We start from the raw sequence: 24,924 nt of genomic DNA, 5'->3' as shown, positions 1-24,924 counted from the left end.
AGTATGCTCCATGAGACTTGTCATCAAAAGGCTCCATGTTATTTTCATCACAATGCTTCACGATCTTGTCATGAAAATTCTCAATGTCCCTTCTCATCATAATGCTCCAAGCCCTAGTCATCACAATGCTCCATTATATTTGTCATCACAATCCTCCATTTCATTTGGCATCACAATGCTCCCTGCCATTGTCATCGCAATGGACCGTGACATATGTCATCACAATGTTCCGTGACTCCAGGCATCACAATGCTTCATAACATTTGTCATCACAGTGGTCCATGCCCACGTCATCACAAGGCTCTGTGATCTTTGTAACGACAATGCTCCATGTACATTTCATCACAATGCTCCGTGTCCCTTGTCATAACAATGCTCCATGCCTTTGTCAGAAAAATGCTCCATGACCCTTGTCATCACAATGTGCCATGAGCTTTTCATCACAGCGGTCCACAAATTTATCATTGCAATGCTCCATAAACCTTGTAATCACAATGCTCCTTGCCCTTCACATCACAATGCTCCATTAACCCTCTCATAGCAATGCTCCATGACCCCGGCCATCACAATGTTCCACGGCCTTGTCATCACAAGACTCCATGACACTTGTAATCACAATGCTCCAAGAGCCCTGTAATCACAATGCTCCATGCCCTTGTCATTACAAAGCTCCATGACACATGTCATCAGAATGTTCCATGGCCTTTGCATCAAAATGCTCCATGTCCTTGTCATCACAGTGCTCCAAGTCTCCTGTAATCACAATGCTTCATGCCCTTTTCATCAGTATGCTCCATGAGATTTGTCATCACAAGGCTCCATGGTTTTTTCATCACAATGCTCCAGGACCTTGTCATCACAATGCTCCATTATATTTGTCATCACAATCCTCCATTTCATTGGGCATCACAATGCTCCCTGCCATTGTCATCGCAGTGGACCATGACATATGTCATCAGAATGCTCCCTGACTCCTGTCTTAACAATACGCCATGACCTTCTCATCACAATGATCCATGCCCTTGTCAGCACAATGCACCATGCCCACTGTCATCACAATATTCTATTAAACTTTTCAGACCAATGCTCCATGCCCCTGACATCACAATGCTCCATGCACTTTTCATCACAATGCTCCATGACCCTTGTCATCACAATGCGCCATGACTCCAGGCATCACAAAGCTTCATAACATTTGTCAACACAATGGTCCATGCCCGCGTCATCACAAGGCTCTATGACCTTTGTAACCACAATGCTCCATGAAATTTCCATCACATTGCTCCGTGATCCTTGTCATCACAATGCTCCATGCCTTTGTCAGAAAAATGCTCCATGACCTTTGTCATCACAATGTGCCACGCGATTTTCATCACAACAGTCCACAAATTTATCATGGCAATGCTCCATAAACCTTGCAATCACATTGCTCCATGCCCTTCTCATCACAAAGCTCCATTATCCCTGTCATAACAATGCTCCATGACCCTCGCCATCACAATGTTCCACGGCCTTGTCATCACAAGGCTCCATGACACTTGTCATCACAGTGCTCCAAGACGCCTGTGATCACACTGCTCCATGCCCTTGTCATCACAAAGCTCCATGACACATGTCAACAGAAATTTCCATGGCCTTCTCATCAAAATGTTCCATGCCCTTGTCATCGCAATGCTCCAAGAGCACTGTAATCACAATGCTCCATGCCCCTTTTCATCTAAATGCTCCATGAACCCTGTCATCACAATGCATCATGCCCATCATCATAATGCTTCCGGCTATTGTCAGCGCAATGAAATCAAAATTATCCATGACCTCTCTCATCACAATGCTCCATGACCCCTGTCATCACAATACTCCATGAACATTTTCAGCCCAATGCTCCATGAGGCTTTTCATCACAATGATCCATGCCCTTGTCATCCCAATGCTCCATGACCCCAGTATTCACCATGCTCCGTGACGCTTGTCATCACAGTGCTCCATGACACCTGTCATGACAATGCTCCATGCCTTTGTCAGAAAAATTCTACATGACCTTGTCATTACAATGCTCTATGTGCTTGTCATCACAATACTCCATTACCATTGTCATCACAATCCTCCATGAACCTTGGGATCACATTGCTTCATGCCCTTGTCATTGAAATGCTCCATGTTCCTTGAAATCAAAATGATCCATGACCTCTGTCATCACAATGCTCCAAACGCTTGTGATCACAAAGTTCCATAACACTTGTCATCACAACGTGCCATGATGCCTGTCATCACAATATTCCATGTACTTTTCATCACAATGCTCCATGACATTTGTCATCACAATCCTCAATACACTTGTCATCACAATGCTCCCTGACTCGTGTCGTCAGAATGCTCCTTTAACCCTGTCATGAAAAGGCTCCATGCCTTTTACTTCACAATGCCCCATGCCGTTTCCATCACAATACTCCATGCCATTGTCATCAAAATACACCACAAGCTTGTCATCAGAATGCTCCATGACCATTGTCATCACAATTCTCCATGCACTTGTCAGCACAATGCTCCCTGACCTTTGTCATCACAATGCCCCAAGCCATTGTCATCAAAATGCTCCATTACCTTTGTCATCAGAATCCTCCATGACACTTGGCATCACAATGCTCCATGCCATTCTCATCACAATGGGCCATTACATGTGTCATCGCAATGCTCCCTGACACCTGTCTTCACAATATTGCATGACCTGGTCATCACAGTGCTCCATGACCCTGGTCATCACAATGTTCCACGGCCACGTCATCACAAGACTCCATGACACTTGTCATCACAATGCTCCAAGACCCCTGTAATCACAATGTTCCATGCCCTTGTCATCACAAAGCTCCATAACACATGTCATCAGAATGTTCCAGGGCCTTCTCATCAAAATGGTCCATGCCCTTGTAATCACCGTGCTCCAACACCCCTGTAATGAAAATGCTCCATTCCCCTTTTCATCAGTATGCTCCATGAGATTTGTCATCACAAAGCTCCATGGATTTCTCATCACAATGCTCCATAATTTGTTCATCACAATGCTTCACGACCTTGTCACGAAAATTCTCAATGGCCCTTGTCATCATAATGCTCCAAGCCCTAGTCTTCACAATGCTCCATTATATTTGTCATCACAATCCTCCATTACATTTGGCATCACCGTGCTCCCTGCCATTGTCATTGCAATGGACCCTGACATATGTCATCACAATGCTCCCTGACACCTGTCTTCACAATACTGCATGACCATCTCATCACAATGATCCATGCCCTTCTCATCACAATGCACCATGCCCACTGTCATCACAATAATCTATGAAACTTGTCAGACCAATGATCCATGCCCCTGACATCACAATGCTCCATGATCCCTGTCATCACAATGCTCCGTGAATCCAGGCATCACAATGCTTCATAACATTTGTCATCACAGTGGTCCATGCCTGCGTCATCACAAGGCTCTGTGACTTTCGTAACCACAATGTTCCATGAAATATCCATCACGATGCTCCGTGACCCTTGTCATCACAATACTCCATGCCTTTGTCAGAAAAATGCTCCATGACCTTTGTCATCACAATATGCGACACGTTTTCATCACAACGGTCCACAAATTTCTCATGGCAAAGCTCCATAAACCTTTTAATCACAATGCTCCATGCCCTTCTCCTCACAATGCTCCATTACCCCTGTCATAAAAATGCTCAATAAACCGTGCCATCACAATGTTACACAGTCTTGTCATCACCAGGCTCCATGACTCTTGTCATCACTAGGCTCCAAGACCCCTGTAATCACAATGCTCCATGCACTTGTCATCACAAAGCTCCATGACACATGTCATCAGAATGTTCCATGGACTTCTCATCAAAATGCTCCATGCACTTGTCATTACAGAGCTCCAAGACCCCAGTAATCACAATGCTCCATGCCCCTTTTCATCAGTATGCTCCATGAGATTTGTCATCACAAGGCTCCATGGTTTTCTCATCACAATGCTCCAGGACCTTGTCATCACAATGCTTCATGACCTTGTCATGAAAATTCTCAATGGCCCTTGTCATCATAATGCTCCAAGTCCCAGTCATAACAATACTCCATTATATTTGGCATCACAATCCTCCATTACATTTGGCATCACAATGCTCCCTGCCATTGTCATCGCAATGGACCATGACTTATGGCATCACAATGCTCCCTGACACCTGTCTTCTCAATACTCCATGACCTTCTCATCACAATCCTCCATGTCCTTGTCATCAGAATGCAGCATGTCCACTGTCATCACAATAATCTATGAAACTTGTCAGACCAATGATCCGTGCCCCTGTCATCACAATGCTCCATGCACATGTCATCACAATGCTCCATGACCCCTCTATTCACAATGCTCCATGACGCTTGTCCTCACAGTGCTCCATGACACCTGTCATCACAATGCTCCATGCCTTTGTCAGCAAAATGCTACATGACCTTGTCATTACAATGCTCTATGCGCTTGTCATCACAATACTCCATTATCATTGTCATCACAATCCTCTATGAACGTTGTGATCACATTGCTTCATCCCCTTGTCATCACAATGCTCCATGCTCCTTGAAATCAAAATGATCCATGACCTCTGTCATCACAATGCTCCAAACGCTTGTGATCACAATTTTCAATAACACTTGTCATCACAACGCTCCATGATGCCTGTTATCACAATACTCCATGCCCTTTTCATCACAATGCTCCATGATCTTTGTCATCACAATTCTCAATACACTTGTCATCACAATGCTCCCTGACACTTGTCGTCAGAATGCTCCTTGAAACCTGTCACAAAAAGGCTCCATGCCATTTTCATCACAATGCCCCATGCCATTTTCATCACAATGCTCCATGGCATTTTCATCAAAATACTCCACAAGATGGTCATCAGAATGCTCCATGACCATTGTCATCACAATTCTCCATGCACTGGTTAGCACAATGCTCACTGACCCTTGTCATCACAGTGCTCCAAGCCATTGCCATCACAATGCTCCATTACATTTGTCATTAGAATCCTCCATGACACATGGCATCACAATGCTCAATGCCATTGTCATCACAATAGGCCATTACATATGTCATCACAATGCTCCCTGACACCTGTCTTCACAATACTGCATGACCTGTTCATCACAATGCTCTATGCACTTGTCGTCACAATGCTCCATGAACCCTGTCATCACAATGCTCCATGCCTCCAGTCATCACAATGCTTCATAACCTTTGTCATCACTATGGTCCATGCCCTCGTCATCAACAGTCTCTGTGACCTTTGTAACCTCAATGCTCCATGAACTTTCATCACAATGCTCCTTGATTCTTGTCATCACAATGCTCCATGCCTTTGTCAGAAAAATGCTCCATGACCCTTGTCATCACATTGTGCCATGCGCTTTTCATCACAATGGTCCACAAATTTGTCAGGGCAATGCTCCATAAACCTTGTAATCACAGTGCTCCTTGCCCTTCTCATCACATTGCTCCATTAACCCTGTCAAAACATTGCTCCATGACCCTTGCCATCACAATGTTCCACGGCCTTGTCATCACAAGACTCCATGACGCTTTTCATCACAATGTTCCAAGACCCCACCAATCACCATGCTCCATGCCCTTGTCATCACAAAGCTCCATGACACATGTCATCAGAATGTTCCATGGCCTTCTCATTAAAATGCTCCATGCCCTTGTCATCACAATGTTCCAATACCTCTGTCATAACAATGCTCCCTGACCCCTACCTTCACAATGGTCCCTGCCCTTCTTATCACAATGCACAATGCACTTGTCATCAGAATGCTCCTTGACATTTGTCATCACAAAGATCCATGACCGTTGACATCACAATGCTCCAGTCATTGTCATCACAATGCTCCATGAACGATCTCATCACATTGTTCCATGCCCTTGTCATCACAAAGCTCCATGACACATGTCATCAGAATGCTCCAAGACCCCTGTAATCACAATGTTGCATGCCCCTTTTCATCTCACTGGTCAATGAACCCTGTCATCACAATGCACCATGCCCATCATCATAATGCTTCATGTCATTGTCATCACAATGAAATCAAAATGCTCCATGACCTCTGTCATCACAATTCTCCATGACCCCTGTTATCACAATAATCCATGAATATTTTCAGCCCAATGATCCAAGACACTTGTCATCACAATCATCCATGCCCATGTGATCCCAATGCTCCATGACCCCTGTATTCACAATGCTCCGTGACGCTTGTCCTCACAGTGCTCCATGACACCTGTCATCACAATGCTCCATGCCTTTGTCAGCAAAATGCTACATGATCTTGTCATTTCAATTCTCTATGCGCTTGTCATCACAATACTCCATTACCATTGTCATCACAATCCTCCATGAACCTTGGGATCACATTGCTTCATGCCCTTGTCATCACAATGCTCCATGCTCCTTGAAATCAAAATGATCCATGACCTCTGTCATCACAATGCTCCAAACGCTTGTGATCACAATGTTCAATAACACTTGTCATCAAAACGCTCAATGATGCCTGTTATCACAATACTCCATGCCCTTTTCATCACAATGCTCTATGATTTTTTCATCACAATTCTCAATACACTTGTCATCACAATGCTCCCTGACACTTGTGGTCAGAATGCTCCTTGAACCCTGTCACAAAAAGGCTTCATGCATTTTTCATCACAATGCTCCATGCCGTTTTCATCACAATGCTCTATGTCACTGTCATCAAAATACTCCACAATCTTCTCATCAGAATCCTCCATGACCCTTGTCAACACAATTCTCTATGCACTTGTCATCACAATGCTCCCTGACCCTTGTCATCACAATGATCCAAGCCATTGTCATCACAATGCTACATTACCTTTGTCATCAGAATCCTCCATGACACTTGGCATCACAATGCTCCATGCCATTGTCATCAAAATGGGCCATTACATATGTCATCACAATGCTCCCTGACACCTGTCTTCACAATACTGCATGACCTGGTGATCACAATTCTCCATGCTGTTGTCATCACAATGCGCCATTCCAACTGTCATCACAATAATCCATGAAACTTTTTAGACCAATGCTCCATGCCCTTGTCATCACAATGCTCCATGCCCTTGTTATCACAATGCTCCATGACCCCTGTCATCACAATGCTCCCTGACTGCAATCATCACAATGTTTAATGACCTTTGTCATCACAATCTTCCATGCCCTCGTCATCAACAGTCTCTGTGACTTTTTAACCAAAATGCTCCATGAACTATTCATCACAATGCTCTTTGACCTTTGTCATCACAATGCTCTATGCCTTTCTCAGCACAATGCTCCATGACCCTTGTCATCACAATGCTGCATGTGCTTGTCAGGACAATGCTCCATGACACATGTAATCACAATTCACCGGGCGCTTGTCATCACAGTGCTCCACAATCTTGTCATCACAATGCTCCATAAACCTTGTCATCAGAATACTCCATGCATTTCTCATCAAAATGCTCTCTCACCACTGATATCACAATGTTACATCACTATTCGTCACAATACACCCTCACCCGTCATCACAATTTTCCAAGACTCCTGTCATCACAATGCTACATGCACTTATCATCACAATGTACGATGACCCCTGACATCACAGGGTTCCATACCCCTGTCATCAAGTTGCTCCATGACCCTTTTCATCCAATTGCTCCATGACTCTGTCATCACAATGCTCCCTGCCCTTATCATCACAATGCACAACACCCTTGTCATCAAAATGCTCCATGACCTTTGTCATCACAAAGACCCATGACCCTTGGCATCACAGAGCTCCATGCCATTGTCATCACAATGCTCCAAGAACGCTCTCATCACATTGCTCCATGCCCTTGTCATCACAAAGCTCCATGACACATGTCATCAGAATGCTCCATGGCCTTCTCATCACAATGTTCCATGCCCTTGCCATCAAAATGCTCCATTACACCTGTAATAACAATGTTCCATGATCCCTGCCATCACGTTGTTCCATGGTCTTTTCATCACAAGGCTCCATGACCCTTCTCATCACAATGCTCCAAGACACCTGTAATCACAATGTTACATGCCCATTTCATCTCAATGACACATGAACCCTGTCATCACAATGCACCATGCACATCATCATAATGCTTCATGCTATTGTCATCAAAATGAAATCAAAATGCTCTATGACCACTGTCATAACAATGCTCCAAATCGTTGTGATAACAATATTCCATAACACATGTCATCACAGTGCCCCATGACGCTCGTCATCACATTTATCCATGCCCTTCTGATCACAATGCTCAATTACCGCTGCCATCACAATGTCCCACGGCCGTGTCATCACAAGGCTCCATGACACATGTCATCACAATGCTCCAAGACACCTGTCATCACAATGCTCCATGCCTTTGTCAGCAAAATGCTACATGACCTTGTCATTACTATTCTCTTTGTGCTTGTCATCAAAATACTCCATTACCATTGTCATCACAATCCTCCATGAACATTTTAATAACATAGCTTCATGCCCTTGTCATCACAATGCTCCATGCTCCTTGAAATCAAAATGATCCATGACCTCCGTCATCACAGTGCTCTACACCCTTGTGATTACTATGTTCCATAACATTTGTCATCACAATGCTCCATGATGTCTGTCATCACTATACTCCATGCCCTTTTCATCACAATGCTCCATGACCTTTGTCATCACAATTCTCAATACACTTGTCATCACAATATTCACTGACACTTGTCGTCAGAATGCTCCTTGAACCCTGTCACGAAAAGGCTCCAGGCCTATTTCCTCATAATACCGCATACCGTTTTCATCACAATGCTCCATGCCATTGTCATCAAAATACTCCACAAGCTTGTCAACAGAATGCTCCATAACCCTTGTCATCACATTTCTCCATGCATTTGTCACCACACTGCTCCCTGACCCTTGTCATCACAATGTGCCAAGCCATTGTCATCACAATGCTCCATTACATTTGTCATCAGAATCCTCCATGACACTTGGCATCACAATGCTCCATGCCATTGTGATCACAATGGGCCATTACATATGTCATTACAATGCTCCCTGACACCTGTCTTCACAATACTGCATGACCTAGTCATCACAATGCTCCATGCCCTTGTCATCACAATGTGCCATTCCAACTGTCATCACAATAATCCATGAAACTTATTAGACCAATGCTCCATGCCCTTATCTTCACAATGCTCCATGACCTTGTTATCACAATTCTCCATGACCCCTGTTATCAAAATGCTTCGTGACTCCAGTCATCACAGTGTTTCAGGACCTTTGTCATCACAATGGTCCATGCTCTCGTCATCAACAGACTCTGTGACATTTTTAACCACAATGCTCCATGAACTTTTCATCACAGTGCTCTTTAACCCTTGTCATCACAATGCTCTATGCCTTTCTAAGCACAATGCTTCCTTACTCTTGTCATCACAATGCTCCATTACCTTTGTCATCAGAATCCTCCATGACACTTGGCATCACAATGCTCCATGCCATTGTCATCACAATGGGCCATTACATATGTCATCACAATGCTCCCTGACACCTGTTTTCACAATACTGCATGACCTGGACATCACAATGCTCTATGTACTTGTCGTCACAATGATCCATGACCCCTGTCATCACAATGCTCCGTGACTCCAGTCATCACAATGCTCCATAACCTTTGTCATCACAATGGTCCATGCCCTTGTCATCAACAGTCTCTGTGACCATTTTAACCACAAAGCGCCATGAACTTTTCATCACAATGCTCTTAGACCCTTGTCATCACAATACTCGATGCCCTTTTCATCACAATGCTCCATGACCTTTGTCATCACAATTCTCAATACACTTGTCGTCACAATGCTCCCTGACACTTGTCACAATGCTCCTTGAAACCTGTCACGAAAAGACTCCATGCCTTTTTCTTCACAATGCCCCATGCCGTTTTCATCACAATGCTCCATGCCATTGTCATCAAAATACTCCACAAGCTTGTCAACAGAATGCTCCAAAACCCTTGTCATCACAGCTCTCCATGCACTTGTCACCACAATGCTCCCTGACCCTTGTCATCACAATGCTCCAAGCCATTGTCATCACAATGCTCCATTACATTTGTCATCAGAATCCTCCATGACACTTGGCATCACAATGCTCCATGCCATTGTCATCACAATGGGCCATTACATATGTCATTACAATGCTCCCTGACACCTGTCTTCACAGTACTGCATTACCTAGTCATCACAATGCTCCATGCCCTTGTCATCACAATGTGCCATTCCAACTGTCATCGCAATAATCGATGAAACTTATTAGACCAATGCTCCATGCCCTTGTCATCACAATGCTCCTTGCCCTTGTTATCACAATGCTCCATGACCCTGTCATCACAATGCTCCCTGACTGCAATCATCACAATGTTTAATGACCTTGTCATCACAATGTTCCATGCCCTCGTCATCAACAGTCTCTGTGAATTTTTAAGCACAATGCTCCATGAACTATTCATCACAATGCTCTTTGACCTTTGTCATCACAATGCTCTATGCCTTTCTCAGCACAATGTTCCATGACCCTTGTCATCACAATGCTCCATGTGCTTGTCAGGACATTGCTCCATGACACATGTCATCACAATTCACCGCGGGCTTGTCATCACAGTGCTCCACAATCTTGTCCTCACAATGCTCCATAAACCTTGTCATCACAATGCTCCATGCATTTCTCATCAATATGCTCTCTCACCACTGATATCACAATGTTACGTCACTATTCGTCACAATACTCCCTCACCCGTCATCACAATTTTCCATGACTCCTGTCATCAAAATGCTACATGCACTTATCATCACAATGTTCGATGTCCCCTGACATCACACTGTTCCATACCCCTGTCATCAAGTTGCTACATGACCCTTTTCATCCAATTGCTCCATGACTCTGTCATCACAATGCTCCCTGCCCTTATCATCAAAATGCACAACACCCTTGTCATCAAAATGCTCCATGACCTTTGTCATCACAAAGACCCATGACCCTTGGCATCACAGTGCTCCATGCCATTGTCATCACAATACTCCATGAACGCTCTCATCACATTACTCCATGCCCTTGTCATCACAAAGCTCCATGACACATGTCATCAGAATGCTCCATGGCCTTCTCATCACAATATTCCATGCCCTTGCCATCACAATGCTCCATTAAACATGTAATAACAATGTTCCTTGATCCCTGCCATCACGTTGTTCCATGGTCTTGTCATCACAAGGCTCCATGTCCCTTCTCATTACAATGCTCCAAGAACCCTGTAATCACAATGCTCCATGCCCATTTCATCTCAATGACACATGAACCCTGTCATCACAATGCACCATGCACATCATCATAATGCTTCATGCTATTGTCATCACAATGAAATCAAAATGCTCCATGACCTCTGTCATAACAATGGTCCAAATTGTTGTGATAACAATATTCCATAACACTTGTCCTCACAGTGCCCCATGACGCTCGTCATCACATTTATCCATGCCCTTCTGATCACAATGCTCAATTACCCCTGACATCACAATGTCTCACGGCCGTGTCATCACAAGGCTCCATGACACTTGTCATCACAATGCTCCAAGACACCTGTCATCACAATGCTCCATGCCTTTGTCAGCAAAATGCTACATGACCATGTCATTACTATTCTCTTTGTGCTTGTCATCAAAATACTCCATTACCATTGTCATCACAATCCTCCATGTACATTGGAATAACATAGCTTCATGCCCTTGTCATCACAATGCTCCATGCTCCTTGAAATCAAAATGATCCATGACCTCTGTCATCACAGTGCTCCACACCCTTGTGATTACAATGTTCCATAACACTTGTCATCACAACGCTCCATGATGTCTGTCATCACTATATTCCATACACTTTTCATCACAATGCTCCATGACCTTTGTCATCACAATTCTCAATACACTTGTCATCACAATGCTCCCTGACACTTGTCGTCAGAATGCTCCTTGAACCCTGTCACGAAAAGGCTCCATGCCTATTTCCTCACAATACCGCATGCCGTTTTCATCACAATGCTCCATGCCATTGTCATCAAAATACTCCACAAGCTTGTCATCAGAATCCTCCATGACCCTTGTCATCACAATTCTCTATGCGTTTGTCATCACAATATTCCATTACCATTGTCATCACAATCCTCCATGAACCTTGGGATCACATTGCTTCATGCCCTTGCCATCACAATGCTCCATGCTCCTTGAAATCAAAATGATCCATGACCTCTGTCATCACAATGCTTCAAACCCTTGTGATCACAATGTTCCATAACACTTGTCATCACAACGCTCCATGATGCCTGTCATCACAATACTCCATGTCCTTTTCATCACAATGCTCCATGACTTTTGTCATCACAATTCTGAATACACAAGTCATCACAATGCTCCCTGACACTTGTCGTCAGAATGCTCCTTGAACCCTCTCACGTAAAGGCTCCATGCCTTTTTTTATCACAATGCCCCATGCCATTTTCATCAAAATGCTCTTTGCCATTGTGATCAAAATACTCCACAATCTTGTCATCAGAATCCTCCATGACCCTTGTCATCACAATTCTCTATGCACTTGTCAGCACAATGCTCCCTGACCCTTGTCATCCCAATGCTCCAAGCCATTGTCATCACAATGCTCCATTTCCTTTTTCATCAGAATCCTCCATGACACTTGGCATCACAATGCTCCATGCGATTGTCATCAAAATGGGCCATTACATATGTCATGACAATGCTCCCTGACACTGGTCTTCACAATACTGCATGACCTGGTCATCACAATTCTCCATGCGATTGTCATCACAATGCGCCATTCCAACTGTCATCACAATAATCCATGAAACTTATTAGACCAATGATCCATGCCCTTGTCATCACAATGCTTCATGTGCTTGTGAGCACAATGCTCCATGCACTTCTCATCAAAATGCTCTATCACCACTGATATCAAAATGTTCCATCACTAGTCATCACAATACTCCCTCACCCATGTAATCACAATGTCCTATGAACCCTGTCTTCACAATGCAACATACCCTTATCTTCACAATGTTCCATGACCCCTGAGATCACAATGTTCCATAATCCCTGTCCTCAAAATGCTCCATGACCCTTTTCATCCCAAAGCTCCAGGACCCATGACATCTCAATGATCTATAACCCCTGTCAGCAAAATATCCCATTACACATTTCATCATATTGCTCCGTGACCCTGTCATCAAAATGCTCCCTGCCCTTATTATCACAATGCACCACAATCTTGTCATCAAAATGCTCCTTGACCTTTCTCATCACAAATCTCCACGACTCTTGGAATCACAGTGCTCCAACTCATAGTCATCACAATGCTCCATGAAACCTCTGATCACATTGCTTCATACCCTTGTCATCAAAAAGCTCCATGACACTTGTCATCACCATGCTCGATGCCCTTCTCATCACAGTGCTCCATGCATTTGGCATTACAATCCTCCATGACCCATGTATCACACTGTCCCGTGCCCATGTCATAACAATGCTCCATGCAACACTCATCACAATAATCCATGAAATATTTCAGACCAATGCTCCATGCACTTCTCATCACAATGCTCCATTACACCTGTCATAACAATGCTCCATGACCCCTGCAATCGCAATGTTCCACATCCTTGTCATTCACAAGACTCCATGACATTTGTCATCACAATGCTCCAAGACCCCAATAATCACAATGCTCCATGTCCTTGTCATCACAAAGCTACATGACTCATGTCATCAGAATATTCCATTGACTTCTCATCACAAGGATACATACCCATGTCATCACAATGCCCTAAGTCCCTTGTAATCACAATGCTCCATGACCGTTTTCATCTCAATACTCCATGAACCCTATCATCACAATGCACCATGCCCATCATCATAATGATTCTGGCTATTGTCATCACAGTGAAATCAAAATGCTCCATGAACTCTGTCATCACAATGCTCCAAACCGTTGAGATCACTATGTTCCATAACACTTATGTTCACAACACCCCATGACACTCATCGTCACAATTATCCATGGTTTTCTCATCTCAATGCTCCATAACATTTGTCATCACAATGCTCAATACACATGTCATCCCAATGCTCCCTGACACTTGTCGTCAGTATGCTCTTGAACCCTGTCATGACAAGGTTCCATGCCTTTATCATCACAGTGATCCATGCCCTTTTCATCACTATGCTCCAAGACCACTGTAATCACAATGCTCCATGCCCTTGTCATCACAAAGCTCCATGACACATGTCATCAGAATGCTCCATGGCCATCTCATCACAATGCTCCATGACCTTGTCATCACAATGCTCCAAGACCCCTGTAATCGCAATGATCCATGCCCCTTTTCATCAGAATGCTCCATGAGACATGCCATCACAAGTCTCCATGGTCTTCTCATCACAATGCTCCAGGAACTTGTCATCACCATGCTCCATTTGCTTGTCATCAAAATGCTCCATGACCACTGTAATCACAATACTCCGTGAACAATTTCAGCCCAATGCTCCATGACATTCTCATCGCAATGCTCCATGACCAATATCATCACAATGCTCCATGACTACTCTCATCACAACACTCCATGACACCTGACAACACAATGATCCGGGACACTTTTCATCACAATGCCCCATTACCTAGTCATCCCAATGCTCCAAGACCCCTGTATTCACAATGCTGTGTGACGCTTGTCATCACAGTGCTCCATGACACCTGTCATCACAATGTTCCATGCCTTTTTCAGCAAATGGCTACATGACTTTTTCATTACAATGCTCTATGTGCTTGTCATCACAATACTCCATTACAATTGTCATCACAATCCTCCATGAATCTTCGGTCACATTGCTTCATGCCCTTGTCATCACAATGCTCCATGCTCCTTGAAATCCAAATGATCCACGACCTCTGTCATCACAAGGCTCCAAACCCTTTTGATCACAATGTTCCATAACACTTGTCATCACAACGCTCCATGATGCCTGTCATCACAATACTCCATGCCCTTTTCATCACAATGCTACATGACCTTTGTTATCACAATTCTCAATACACTTGTCATCACAATGCTCCCTGACACTTGTTGTCAGAATGCTCCTTGAACCCTGTCACGTAAAGGCTCCATGCCTTTTCCATCACAATGCCCCATGCCATTTTCATCACAATGCTCCATGCCATTGTCATCAAAATACTCCACAAGCTTGTCATCAGAATGCTCCATGACCCTTGTCATCACAATTCTCCATGCACTTGAGGGCACAGTGCTCCCTGAACCTTGTCATCACAGTGCTCCAAGCCATTGTCATAACAATGCTCCATTACATTTGTCATCAGAATCCTCCATGACACTTGGCATCACAATGCTCCATGCCCTTGTCATCACAATGCGCCATTCCAATTGTCATCGCAATAATCCATGAAACTTATTAGACCAATGCTCCATGCCCTTTTCATCACAATGCTCCATGCCCTTCTTATCACAATGCTCCATGACCCCTGTCATCACAGTGTTCCGTGTGTCCAGTCATCACAATGCTTCATGACCTTTGTCATCACAATGGTCCATGCCCTCGTCATCAACAGTCTCTGTGACCTTTTAAAACACAATGCTCCATGAACTTTTCATCACAATGCTTTTTGACCATTGTCATCACAATGCTCTATGCCTTTCTCAGCACAATGCTCCATGACCCTTGTCATCACAATGCTCCATGCGCTTTTCAGTACAATGCTCCATGACACATGTCTTCACAATGCACCATGTGCTTGTCATCACAGTGCGCCACAGTCTTGTCATCACAACGCTCCATAAACCTTGCCATCACAATGCTCCATGCACTTCTCATCAAAATGCTCTCTCACCACTGATATCACAATGTTACATCACTATTCATCACAATATTCCCTCACCCCTCTCATCACAATGTTCCATGACTCCTGTCATTACAATGCTGCATGCAATTATCATCAAAATGTTCGATGACCCCTGACATCACAATGTTCCATAACTCCTGTCATCAAAATGCTCCATGACCCTTTTGATCAAAATGCTCCATGATCCCTGATATCACAATGCTCCATGACCCCTGTCATCCAATGCTCCATGCTCCTTGAAATCAAAATGATCCATGACGTCTGTCATCACAATGCTCCAAACACTTGTGATCACAATGTTCCATAACACTTGTCATCACAACGCTCCATGATGCCTGATATCACTATACTCCATGCCTTTTCATTACAATGCTCAATGACTTTTGTCATCACAATTCTCTATACACTTGTCATCACAATGCTCCCTGACACTTGTCATCAGAATGTTCCTTGAACCCTGTCAGGAAAAGGCTCCATGACCCTTCTCATTACAATGCTCAAAAACCCCTGTAATCACAATGCTCCATGCCCCTATTCATCTCAATGTTCCATGAACATTGTCATCACAATGCACCATGCCCATCATGATAATTCTTCAGGCTGTTGTCATCACAGTGAAATCAAAATGCTCAATGACCTCTGTCATCATAATGCTCCCAAGCCGGATGATCACAATATTCCATAACACTTATCATCACAACAGCCCTGACGCTCATCATCAGAATTTTCCATGGTCTTCTCATAACAATGCTCCATGAAATTTGTCATCACAATGCTCAATACACTTGTCATCACAATGTTCCCTGACACTTGTTGTCTGTATGCTCCTTGAACCCTGTCATGGAAAGGCTCCATGCCTTTTTCATCACAATGCTCCAAGATCCATTTAATCACAATGCTCCATGCCCTTGTCATCACAAAGCTCCATGACGACTGTCAGCAGAGTGCTCCATGGACTTTTCCTCACAATGCTCCAAGCACTTGTTATCACAATGCTCCAAGACACCTGTAATCACAATGCTCCATGCCCCTTTTCATCAGAATGCTCCATGAGACTTGTCATCACTATGCTCCATTCCCTTGTCATTGCAAAGCCCCATGACCCCTGTCTTCACAATACTCCATGAATATTTCCAGCCCAATGCTCCATGACCTTCTCAACACAATGCTCCATGACAAATATCATCACAATGCTCCATGACCACTGTCATCACAAAACTCCATGACACCTGACAACACAATGATCCGAGACTCTTGTCATCACAGTGTTCCTTTCCCTAGACATCACAATGCTCCTTGACCCCACTCATCACAATACTCCATGAACATTTTCAGCCCTATGCTCCATGACCCTGGTCATCACAATGATCCATGCCCTTGTAATCCCAATGTTCCATGACCCCTGTATTCACAATGATCCGTGACGCTTGTCATCACAGTGCTCCATGACACCTGGCATCAAAGTGCTCCATGCCTTTGTCAGCAAAATGCTACATGACTTTGTCATTACAATGCTCTATGCACTTGTCATCACAATACTCCATTACCATTGTCATCACAATCATCCATGAACCGTGGGATCACATTGTTTCATGTCCTAGTCATCACAATGCTCCATGCTCCTTGAATTCAAAATGTTCCGTGACCTCTGTCATCACAATGCTCCGAAACCTTGTGATCACAATGTTCCATAACACTTGCTATCACAACGCTCCATGATGCCTGTCATCACAATCCTCAATGCCCTTTTCATCACAATGCTACATGACGTTTGTCATCACAATTCTCAATACACTTGTCATCACAATGCTCCCTGACACTTGTCACAATGCTCCTTGAACCCTGTCACGAAAAGGCTCCATGCGTTTTTCATCACAATGCCCCATGCCGTTTTCATCACAATGCTCCATGTCATTGTCATCAACATACTCCACAAGCTTGTCATCAGAATGCTCCATAACCCGTGTCATCACAGTTCTCCATGCACTTGTCAGCACAATGCTCCCTGACACTTGTCATCACAATGCTACAAGCCATTGTCATCACAATGCTCCAAGAGCACTGTAATCACAATGCTCCATGCCACTTTTCATCTAAATGTTCCATGAACCCTGTCATCACAATGCATCTTGACCATCATCATAATGCTTCCGGCTATTGTCAGCGCAATGAAATCAAAATTATCCATGACCTCTCTCATCACAATGCTCCATGACCCCTGTCATCACAATACTCCATGAACATTTTCATCCCAATGCTCCATGAGGCTTTTCATCACAATGATCCATGTTCTTGTCATCCCAATGCTCCAGGAACCCTGTATTCACATGCTCCGTGACGCTTGTCATCACAGTGCTCCATGACACCTGTCATGACAATGCTCCATGCCTTTGTCAGCAAAATTCTACATGACCTTGTCATTAAAATGCTCTATGCGCTTGTCATCAAAATACTCCATTACCATTGTCATCAAAATCCTCCATGAACATTGGAATAACATTGCTTCATGCCCTTGTCATCAAAATGCTCCATGCTCCTTGAAATCAAAATGATCCATGACCTCTGTCATCACAGTGCTCCACACCCTTGTGATTACAATGTTCCATAACACTTGTCATCACAATGCTCCATGATGTCTGTCATCACTATACACCATGCCCTTTTCATCACAATGCTCCATGACCTTTGTCATCACAATTTGCAATACACTTGTCATCACAATCTTCCCTGACACTTGTCGTCACAATGCTCCTTGAACCCTGTCACGAAAGGCTCCATGCCTATTTTCTCACAATACCGCATGCCGTTTTCATCACAATGCTCCATGCCATTGTCATCAAAATACTCCACAAGCTTGTCATCAGAATCTTCCATGACCTTTGTCATCACAATTCTCCATGCACTTGTCAGCAAAATGCTCCCTGACCCTTGTCATCACAATGACCCAAGCCATTGTCATCACAATGCTCCATTACCTTTGTCATCAGAATCCTCCATGACACTTGGCATCACAATGCTCCATGCCATTGTCATCACAATGGGGCATTACATATGTCATCACAATGCTCCCTGACACCTGTCTTCACAATACTGCATGACCTGGACATCACAATGCTCTATGCACTTGTTGTCACAATGATCCATGACCCCTGTCATCACAATGCTCCGTGACTCCAGTCATCACAATGCTTCATAACCTTTGTCATCACAATGGTCCATGCCCTCGTCATCAACAGTCTCTGTGACCTTTTTAACCTCAATGCTCCATGAACTTTTCATCACAATGCTCTTTGACCCTTGTCATCACAATACTCGATGCCCTTTTCATCACAATGCTCCATCACCTTTGTCATCACAATTCTCAATACACTTGTCATCACAATGCTCCCTGATACTTGTCACAATGCTCCTGGAACCCTATCACGAAAAGGCTCCATGCCTTTTTCATCACAATGCCCCATGCCGTTTTCATCACAATGCTCCATGCCATTGTCATCAAAATACTCCACAAGCTTGTCATCAGAATGCTCCATAACCCTTGTCATCAGAGTTCTCCATGCACTTGTCACCACAATGCTCCCTGACCCTTGTCATCACAATGCTCCAAGCCATTGTCATCACAGTGCTCCATTACCTTTGTCATCAGAATCCTCCATGACACTTGGCATCACAATGCTCCATGCCATTGTCATCACAATGGGCCATTACATATGTCATTACAATGCTCCCTGACACCTGTCTTCACAGTACTGCATGACCTAGTCATCCCAATGCTCCATGCCCTTGTCATCACAATGTGCCATTCCAACTGTCATCGCAATAATCCATGAAACTTATTAGACCAATGCTCCATGCCCTTGTCATCACAATGCTCCATGACCTTGTTATCACAATGCTCCATGACCCCTGTTATCACAATGCTTCGTGACTCCAGTCATCACAATGTTTCAGGACCTTTGTCATCACAATGATCCATGCTCTCGTCAACAACAGTCTCTGTGACCTTTTTAACCACAATGCTCCATGAACTTTTCATCACAATGCTCTTTGACCCTTGTCATCACAATGCTCTATGCCTTTCTAAGCACAGTGCTTCATTACTCTTGTCATCACAATGCTCCATGTGCTGGTCAGGACAATGCTCCAAGACAAATGCCATTACAGTGCACCATGGGCTTGTCATCACAGTGCTCCACAATCTTGTCATCACATTGCTCCATAAAACTTGTCATCAAAATGCTCCATGCACTTCTCAACAAAATGCTGTCTCACCAATGATATACAATGTTCCATCACTATTCGTCCCAATGCTCCCTCACCTGTCATCACAATGTTCCATGACTCCTGTCTTCACAATGCTACATGCACTTATCATCACAATGTTTGATGACCCCTGACATCACAATGTTCCATAACCCCTGTCATCAAAATGCTTCATGACACTTTTCATCAAATTGCTCCATGAACCTGTCATCACAATGCTCCCAGCCCTTCTCATCACAATGCACAACGCCCTTGTAATCAAAATGCTCCATTGGGACTTCCGGGTAAGATGGTGGAAGAGTAAGACGCGGAGATCACCTTCCTCTCCACGGATACACCAGAAATACAGCTACACGTGGAACAACTCCTACAGAACACCTACTGAATGCTGGCAGAAGACCCCAGACCTCCCAAAAGGCAAGAAACTCCCCACATACCTGGGTAGGGCAAAGCGGAGAGATTCCCGCACAGAGGATCAGTGACGAGCGGCACTCACCAGCCCGAGAGGTTTGTCTGCTCGCCCGCCGGGGCAGGCGGCGCTGGAAGCTGAGGCTCGGGCTTCGGTCAGAGCGCAGGGAAAGGACTGGGGCTGGCGGCGAGAACTCAGCCTGAAGGGGGCTAATGTGCCACAGCTAGCCGGCAGGGAGTCCGGGGAAACTCTGGAGCTGCCGAAGAGGCAAGAGACTTTTTCTTCCCTCTTGGTTTCCTGGTGCGCGAGGAGAGGGGATTAAGAGCGCTGCTTAAAGGGGCTCCACAGACGGGCGCGAGTCACGACGGAAAGCGCGGAGCCCAGTGACGGGCGTGGGACGCTGGGGCTGCTGCTGCCGCCGCCATGAAGCCTGTGTGCAAGCGCAGGTCACTGTCCACACCGCCCTTCCGGGAGCCTGTGCAGCCCGCCACTGCCGGGGTCCCGGTATCCAGGGGCGGCTTTCCTGGGAGAACGCACGGCGCGCCTCAGGCTGGTGCAACGTCACGCCGAACTCTGCCGCTGCAGGCTCGCCCCGCACTCCGTGCCCCTCCCTCCCGCCCGGCCTGAGTGAGCCAGAGTCCCCGAAGAGGCTGCTCCTTTAACCCTGTCCTGTCTGAGCGAAGAACAGACGCCCTCCGGTGACCTACACGCAGAGGCGGGGCCAAATCCAAAGCTGAGACCCAGGAGCTGTGAGAACAATGAAGAGAAAGGGAAACCTCTCCCAGCAGACTCAGAAGCAGTAGATTAAAGCTCCACAATCAACTTGATGTACCCTGCATCTGTGGAATACATGAATAGACAACAAATCATCCCAAATTGAGGAGCCAGGAGTCAGTGCTGTGCCTCTGAGGAGGGAGAGCCCACTTCAGGACACTGGTCCACAAAAGCCCTCCCATCTCCACATAATATCAAACGGCGAAAATCTTCCAGAGATGTCCATCTCAACACCAGCACCCAGCTTCACTCAACGACCAGCAAGCTACAGTGCTGGACAACCTATGCCAAACAACTAGCAAGACAGAAACACAACGCCACCCATTAGCAGAGAGGTGGCCTAAAATCATAAAAAGTCCGCAGACACCCCAAAACACACCACCAGACGTGGACCTGCCCACCAGAAAGACATGATCCAGCCTCATTCACCAGAACACAGGCACTAGTACCTTCCACCAGGAAGCCTACACAACCCACTAAACCAACCTTAGCCACTGGGGACAGACACCAAAAACAACGGGAACTACGAACCTGCAGCCTGCAAAAAGGAGACCCCAAACACAGTAACATAAGCAAAATGAGAAGACAGAAAAACACACAGCAGGAGAAGGAACAAGATAAAAACCCACCAGACCTAACAAATGAAGACGTAATAGGCAGTCTACCTGAAAAAGAATTCAGAATAATGATGGTAAAGATGATCCAAGATTCTATTTCCCAGATCCAAAATCTTGGAAATAGAATAGACAAAATGCAAGAAACAGTTAACAAGGACCTAGAAGAACTAAAGATGAATCAAGCATCGATTAAAAACACAATACATGAAATAAAAAATACTCTAGATGGGATCAATAGCAGAATAACTGAGGCAGAAGAACGGATAAGTGAGGTGGAATATAAAATAGTGGAAATAACTGCTGCAGTGCAAAATAAAGAAAAAAGAATGAAAAGAACAGAGGACAGTCTCAGAGACATCTGGGACAACATTAAACGCACCAACATTCGAATTATAGGGGTTCCAGAAGAAGAAGAGAAAAAGAAAGGGACTGAGAAAATATTTGAAGAGATTATAGTTGAAAACTTCCCTAATATGGGAAAGGAAATAGTTAATCAAGTCCAGGAAGCACAGAGAGTCCCATACAGAATAAATCCAAGGAGAAATACGCCAAGACACATATTAATCAAACTGTCAAAAAGTAAACACAAAGAAATCATATTAAAAGCAGCAAGGCAGGGCCTCCCTGGTGGCGCAGTGGTTGAGAGTCCGCCTGCCGATGCAGGGGATACGGGTTCGTGCCCCGGTCTGGGAGGATCCCATATGCCGCGGAGCGGCTGGGCCCGTGAGCCATGGCCGCTGGGCCTGCGCGTCCGGAGCCTGTGCTCCGCAACGGGAGAGGCCACAACAGTGAGAGGCCCGCATACCGCAAAAAGAAAAAAAAAAAAAAAAAAAAAAGCAGCAAGGCAAAAACAACAAATAACACACAGGGGAATCCCCATCAGGATAACAGCTGATCTCTCAGCAGAAACTCTACAGGCCAGAAGGGAGTGGCAGGACATAATTAAAGTGATGAAGGAGAAAAACCTGCAACCAAGATTACTCTAACCAGCAAGGATCTCATTCAGATTTGATGGAGAAATTAAAACATTTACAGACAAGCAAAAGCTGAGAGAGTTCAGCACCACCAAACCAGCTTTACAACAAATGCTAAAGGAACTTCTCTAGGCAAGAAACACAACAGAAAGAAAAGACCTACAATAACGAACCCAAAACAATTAAGAAAATGGGAATAGGAACATACATATCGATAATTACCTTAAATGTAAATGGACTAAATGCTCCCAGCAAAAGACACAGATTGGCTGAATGAATACAAAAACAAGACCCATATATATGCTGTCTACAAGAGACCCACTTCAGACCTAGAGACACATACAGACTGAAAGTAAGGGGATGGAAAAAGATATTCCATGCAAATGGAAACCAAAAGAAAGCTGGAGTAGCAATTCTCATATCAGACAAAATAGACTTTAAAATAAAGACTACTAGAAGAGACAAAGAAGGACACTACATAATGATCAAGGGATCGATCCAAGAAGAAGATATAACAATTGTAAATATTTATGCACCCAACATAGGAGCACCTCAATACATAAGGCAAATACTAACAGCCATAAAAGGAGAAATCGACAGGAACACAATCATAGTAGGGGACTTTAACACCCCACTTTCACCAATGGACAGATCTTCCAAAATGAAAATAAATAAGGAAACACAAGCTTTAAATGATACATTAAACAAGATGGACTTAATTGATATTTATAGGACATTCCATCCAAAAACAACAGAATACACATTTTTCTCAAGTGCTCATGGAACATTCTCCAGGATAGATCATATCTTGGGTCACAAATCAAGCCTTGGTAAATTTAAGAAAATTGAAATTGTATCAAGTGTCTTTTCTGACCACAATGCTATGAGACTAGATATCAATTACAGGAAAAGAGCTGTAAAAAATACAAACACATGGAGGCTAAACAATACACTACTTAATAACGAAGTGATCACTGAAGAAATCAAAGAGGAAATTAAAAAAATACCTAGAAACAATTGACAATGGAGTCATGACGACCCAAAACCTATGGGATGCAGCAAAAGCAGTTCTAAGAGGGAAGTTTATAGCAATACAATCCCACCTTAAGAAACAGGAAACATCTCGAATAAACAACCTAACCTTGCACCTAAAGCAATTAGAGAAAGAAGAACAAAACCACCCCAAAATTAGCAGAAGGAAAGAAATCATAAAAATCAGATCAGAAATAAATGAAAAAGAAATGAAGGAAACGATAGCAAAGATCAATAAAACTAAAAGCTGGTTCTTTGAGAAGATAAACAAAATTGATAAACCATTAGCCAGACTCATCAAGAAAAGAAGGGAGAAGACTCAAATCAATAGAATTAGAAATGAAAAAGGAGAAGTAACAACTGACACTGCAGAAATACAAAACATCATGAGAGATTACTACAAGCAACTCTATGCCCATAAAATGGACAACCTGGAAGAGATGGACAAATTCTTAGAAATGCACAACCTGCCAAGACTGACTCAGGAAGAAATAGAAAATATGAATAGACCAATCACAAGCACTGAAATTGAAACTGTGATTAAAAATCTTCCATCAAACAAAAGCCCAGGACCAGATGGCTTCACAGGCGAATTCTATCAAACATTTAGAGAAGAGCTAACACCTATCTTTCTCAAACTCTTCCAAACAATATCAGAGGAAGTAACACTCCCAAAGTCATTCTACGAGGCCACCAACACCTTGATACCAAAACAAGGCAAGGATGTCACAAAGAAAGAAAACTACAGGCCAATATCACTGATGAACATAGGTGCAAA

Source organism: Mesoplodon bidens (genome assembly GCF_964165515.1).
Source record: "Mesoplodon bidens genome assembly, contig: HAP1_SCAFFOLD_42, whole genome shotgun sequence".
NCBI classification, from domain to species: Eukaryota; Metazoa; Chordata; class Mammalia; order Artiodactyla; family Ziphiidae; genus Mesoplodon; species Mesoplodon bidens.
This window is presented reverse-complemented; position numbering follows the sequence as displayed.